Source organism: Mauremys reevesii, linkage group 6, assembly GCF_016161935.1.
Source record: "Mauremys reevesii isolate NIE-2019 linkage group 6, ASM1616193v1, whole genome shotgun sequence".
Taxonomy (NCBI): domain Eukaryota; kingdom Metazoa; phylum Chordata; order Testudines; family Geoemydidae; genus Mauremys; species Mauremys reevesii.
In genome coordinates this window covers 22,218,095-22,224,251 of record NC_052628.1, presented here as the reverse complement: position 1 = coordinate 22,224,251, position 6,157 = coordinate 22,218,095, and positions in this window count along the sequence as shown.

The window sequence follows — 6,157 nt, the reverse complement described above, 5'->3', positions numbered from 1 at the left end:
TTTTGTCTAAAACCTTTCATTCAAGTTGTTACCAAGCCTGACTCTGCTTCATTGATCAAAGTGGTCTGGCTGTGGTAGACACAAAACTTCACCACAAACGATTGTCTAGTCTTACCTGCTCAGACAAGATCGGAGAGCTTCAGGAAATATCACCTCATGTAATACATCTTTTAACGAAATGACATTCAGTGCTCCAGACAGTACAAATGGTAATATAGCACATCAAAAGAAAAGTAACTTTAAATGAATATTTATAGAAATCAACTAGTAGAAACACTTAGTGTAACTAAAGATAAAATATGGCAACAATTTTCACCTATTAAAAAACTACTCAGATATTGTAATATAGTGCAAATTAAATTTGTAAAATGAACAGATTTTTCTGTCTTGTGTATGTTTAACAGGAAATTATTTAAATAAAAATTTGTTCCAAATTAGAATTTTGTCTAAGCATTATCAGAGTTTGGGTTCAAAATGTAAGAGAAGCAATATTTTTGGGAGATGTTTCACACACAGAAGCAAAAATCTTATTTGCAGCTACATTTTAAAAAAAAAAAAAGGTTTACCAAACTGTCCATTTGATAGGCTTCATGCAAGAATTACAAAGTAAGGTTCAATAGCCTGTTACGCAGCTCCGACTATATTGATAATGGTCCCTTCTGGACTTAAAGACTAGGAATCCGACATGTCTTATGAAATAAGTATGAATCTAGGCTGCATATATTTCTGACTAGTGTCTATTGCCACTCTGTATAATTGCACACTTAAGTACACTAAATAAGTTTGGTATAAATTTGCAAACGATGCCCTCTAGTGATCCCAGAAAATAATTCATTTTTTCACCAATGTTTTCTCACTGAAACAGTATAACAGGGTGAAAGTGTCAATGCACCAAGGTGAGCTGAGAGGGTAAAAAAGTTAGAAAGTCTCTTCCCAAAACCCAAGCAATTTCCACTATCTTAGCAGCTAGTTAGACAAACATTTTCCAGAGTTCAATGATTCCTATTCCCATGGGAAAACTGTAAAATTATTTGTAGTGTATATATCACAATAGATACTGCACTGAATACACAAAAATAAAAGGAAAAATTCTCTCCCTCCTTCAGAGTTCACAATCTAAGGTCAGATTCCATCATTGTTGCTTAAGCTGGGTAGTGCCTGACTTCATAATTAGTCCCACTGATTTGAACAGGAACATCCACTGAGAGTAAAGGTGGCAGAATCTGTACATAATCAATATAAATCAGACAATACATGGGGATGCGGAGAGATTTAACTAGTGACTCAGCGTTTGTCTTTTTCAAATAAAAGCATGACAACCCTTCTAAGTGTAGTGAATAAAACTTAAGCTTTCATATGAAAGCTTATAGAAGGGTACTGTGATAGGTAAACCGACCACATGTTCTTGGTTTACCAGTTTTTCACATGGTTTCCCAGTGCCCTAGGAACTTTTTTGGGACAAAGGGAAGTCCTGAGTTTCCATTTAATCAAAATATTTGGCTGGGGAGGAGGGGGAGAGAAGAGGGGTTTGTTTTTAACAGCTACAAAATTCTTGTTCGAAGCATATCACTATACAGAGGAAGAGCCACCAAGTCATCTAAGTCTACAAAAGTCACCTAGAACAGTGCTATGACTCTCTGCTCACTCAAGGAACACAAGCATGGGTAGTTCTTACTTTTTTGTAAAACAGACTCCTTCCACAAAGGACAATTTACTGCAGAAAATATTCTCCATTGATGGAGAGAAATAGAGGTCACCTGGTATGAGACCAAAGTGCATCTCTGCCCTTTCAGTGCTGCTTGTATTGAAACAAGAGACATAGCAAGGATTGCTCTGCAAGAAAGCTAATTCAAGGAAGGACAACGCAACCAGAAAATCCATTCTCTACAGACCACTCCAGCAAGCATGAGAAAAACGGGAGTCTTATTTCTAAAAAGAGCCCTATACTGAACTAACTACTCCTGACCATAAAAAAAGGTTAGAAGACTGGGGATTGGGATTTTTGTTTGGGTTTTTTGGTGCTTTTTCGGGGGAGGGGGAGTCATGGGGAAAGAACAAGGTAATTAAAAAAGGAATCACCTCAAGAATAGACACTTAAGAAAAAAAGATTAGATTTTGTCAGACAAAATAATTCATAGGGAAGTTTTCTACTCACCAAGCATAAGTGGATTTTTCAAACCTGGAAGCAACACTCCAAGTACTTAAAGGCAGGGGCCTGCATATCTTGTGATTTTGCATCCACAGCTTGCTGCAAAATTGTATTTCACATTATAGTCTTATAATTTTGGTTGTGAGGAAAACCTTCCAAACATGAACCAAGGGTAAAAGAATGCAGCATTCTCTGCCTGAGACTGCAAACTAAACCAATAGTTGCAAGAGATAGCAACTGTTCTATTCATAACGGTTAAGGCTAAGATTAAGTCATAGATATTACTGGGTAAATATTCACAGCCCATGACTTTTACCAAAAGTACCCAACTAAATCTCTACTTCTGGGGCCCTGCTCCTCTGGGTGGCCCCTGCTTTTGGGGGGGGAGGGGGGAGAGTCAGCTGCTCGGGCAGCCCGCCCCAGGGTCAGCTGCTCAGGCAGCCACTGTGGAAGTCACAGAAAGTCACAGAATCCGTGACTTCCATGACTGCCATGAGAGAATAGCCACCTTAATAATGGTGCAAATCAAAGTCTAAAGATTTCCTATCTTTTGAATCACATTCATTCATTTTCAGATCTTGAAACTGATATCATGCATATAATTTCTCATTTTTATTTGAACATTTACGATAATTACAATTGGATGGTTCATATTTCCAGTGGTATCTCCATGATAGATACCACCAAAACATACATACATTCCACACGGTTAACAAAATGACATTTTAGTTACTAGAATTACAACTATTGTTTTGTACATTTTTTTGCTTACAGATAACACAAAGTATTGTTGCTGGAGTATTTCTGTTAACAGTCAATATCAGATTACTACTACATCTGTTTAATTTTAATAGGAATGAAATGAATACCTGTACATAAGGATAATGTACATTATGAGGTATTCATTTAGCACTGAGACTATATTTTGGCAAAACTTTCAATACACTGAGATCTTATGAATTGGAAGAGATTTAATATTAGCAGTTATGCACTATATAAATAGTGATCAAACTTGTACAAACTTTTGTACATTTCTTACTGGTTCATATTTAACTGGAATATATGAAGTCAATACTATGTAACACCTTTCTCTCTTGTGCACTTTAATGTCACAAGTACACTTATAAACCACCAATTTTTATTTAATTCGCAAGTCAATTATCCAAATTTTAGATGTGACATACAATCCTTCCAAACAATGTTTTTAAAACCAGAATGATATAGCACTGGGTAATAGTCATATGATGTAAATTGATGCAGTTTAAATACTTCTTGTAATTCTTGATGCAGAATTCTTAAAATGGAACACTTATTCACCACTGTTAAATAAATACCTCCACATCAGCCATTCAGCACTCCAACTTTCTTCATGTTCCGAAACATTCTATTTCGCAGAGCATGTTGAGTTAAATCATGAAATTAACTGGCTGATGAGAGAATTACTTCTTATTTTTGGAGGAGCATTTTATTGCTGTAGATGGGTTGGGGAATGGAAGGCTCTAAAGTAAAATATACAAAGCTTTATGAAAATATTTCAGAAGGAAATATGGCTGGCAGGTTAAAAAAATTGTTTTGTAATGTAGTAAGTTTTAAGTAAAATGAATCTGTACCAAACTTTTAAAGTAAAAAATGCCAACAAAACCAATGATTAAGTAAAATCAAGCAGCTTCAGTGAATTCAAATTATCCCTGCTAAAACTGTAATTTGTCTGTAAAAAGAGCCAATACTCCTTAGTTAAAAATAGCTGTTTCTATAAATCTGCCAGCATTTTTTCCCCACAATAAAACTAACACCAACCATATTAAGCCTTCTCATTCATTCCCAACACCAGAGAACTCAACTTCCGATCTCCCCTTAACCCACACACATTTGTTATATTGCACCCTAATCCACAGTTACCACGGAAGAACATCAAGGCCCAGTGCTGTGACAACCACTAATCCGTCTAAGGAGAAATTACATTGCTCCCTCCGGTGTTACAATTATGTTCTTCAAAAACAACCAGATGAAACAACTCAGGTAAGGCAGGTGAAGTCTGAAGTTACAAAGTTTCTGATTTAATGGTGAGATTTCTAGTTAGATTTTGCATACCATAAAATCTATGATATAAATATTGCAAAAGCAGGCAAAAAACTCTTCCAAAGAGAATACATTGTTAACAAGAACAATAGAAGTCTGTAAGCAATTATTTTCATTCATTTCTCTGTGGAATTTTGGCAGCTACTTATTTACTATTCTTTCTGGTGCAGATACATTGCAAGCAACAAGAAATTATTCAAAAAGGACAGCAGAGCTAAAGATGAGATTGCTGCCCTCAGACATGCCTCGCCCCCCCCCTCCACAAAGAGCACTTTAAGAACTCAAAGTGACAAGGGACTAAATCACCTCTTTGATTAGTCACATTTGAAATCATTCATTGCTGACTGGGTTAAGGGGAAAACAGAGGAAAATATGATACTGCATATGTAAATTAAACAGTATGTTTAATTAGATCCCTTTTTCCTCAGGCTTCATGTATACTAGATTATAAATTCTTCAGGGCAGGGATAGTCAGTGTATGACACTTAACAAAACAGGGCCTCTGCAATATCAATAAATTCCTCATGCCCTAGACAGCAAACAATATTAAGATATTCTGAAATTAAATGAATAGCAAAAAACCAGTTATCTAAACAAGTTGAAAAATACAATAGTTTAACATTAAATGGGAAAAATACAGTAGATTCAGTACTTGTACATTCAGTGATATACTTTCCCAAAACTGCAATTTTCATGAAGTCACTATCTTCTTCCTTGGATTAAAGCAATTTGAAAATCAGATACACACACACACACACACACACTGCCCCCAACATAAATTTCTTCAATATAGTGTTAATTCACCCACTAACTGATCTCACACTTTATTTTTGCTGTTAACTTTTAATATAGGAGTGCCCTTTATAAGCTCACACCCAACTGTAATAAGAATATTGAAAGGGAAAGCATAAAAGTATCTTAAGTCATCTATCAAAATTCTCTTCAGTTATGTTGCATCTACACTACATTACCTCCTACTGAAAAGGATCATCACTCTGCTACAGATCAGGATGCAGATAGCCAAGTGAAGTTCATTAAAATCATGATCTGCTGTATGCCTGCACCAAACATGCGCCCTTCCTAAAAGGCTAAACAACTGTGCACATGTAAGCCACACAAACATGTGTCTTGATCAAGCAATATGGACAGAGCAGAACTGTTTTAGCCCACACAAACTTTGGCTAAGCCAGTTTTAATCCTGCTTGGTTCAATCTACACCAACTGTATTATAGCCTACTGGTCGTTTTAACCATGCTAAAACAGGATTGTTGAGCATGACTAAAAGCTCCATCAAGGCAGGGTAAGGGTTCTTGCCCATTAGAATCAGATAGTATGTTCAAAGACTATTTTAATCTAATGCAAAGCTTGACAAGAGTTGATAAGTAAGGTTATTAGTTCATCTGTTTAAGCTGGGACCTTTGAAATACAATCTTAATAAATCCTATTCTGAGGTAAAAATCTTACCATAATATATCTGTATGTATACCATACTAAAAATCTAGTGTCTAAGAATAAAGGCTAATTATCTTTAAGTCAAATGATCTGCAGAAGAATGAAAAGTAAGAATGTGGCTTGTGTCCAAGTGTTATTGTGGGATAATCACATACGCTTGTTTAGTGTAATACTTCATGCAAGCAATGCCAAATACCTATGTAGATAAGTACATAAGAATAATGTGGTGAATTTTCAAAGACAGTATTTAAGATTATCTACAAAAACTATTTTAATTATTCATTATTTGGACTGAGTTGAAATCACGAATATAAAAGTTATGAACATTTGCAATAAGGGCAAGTTTTTTTTTAAATGTCTCCTGATTAACAGTTAATATGAACATGTTTTAACTGAACTGAAACCAAAATTAAGAGGAGACTAAAAACTGTTGGCTGGAAGGCCACAAACAGCTATGCATTATATAGTATTACTGGA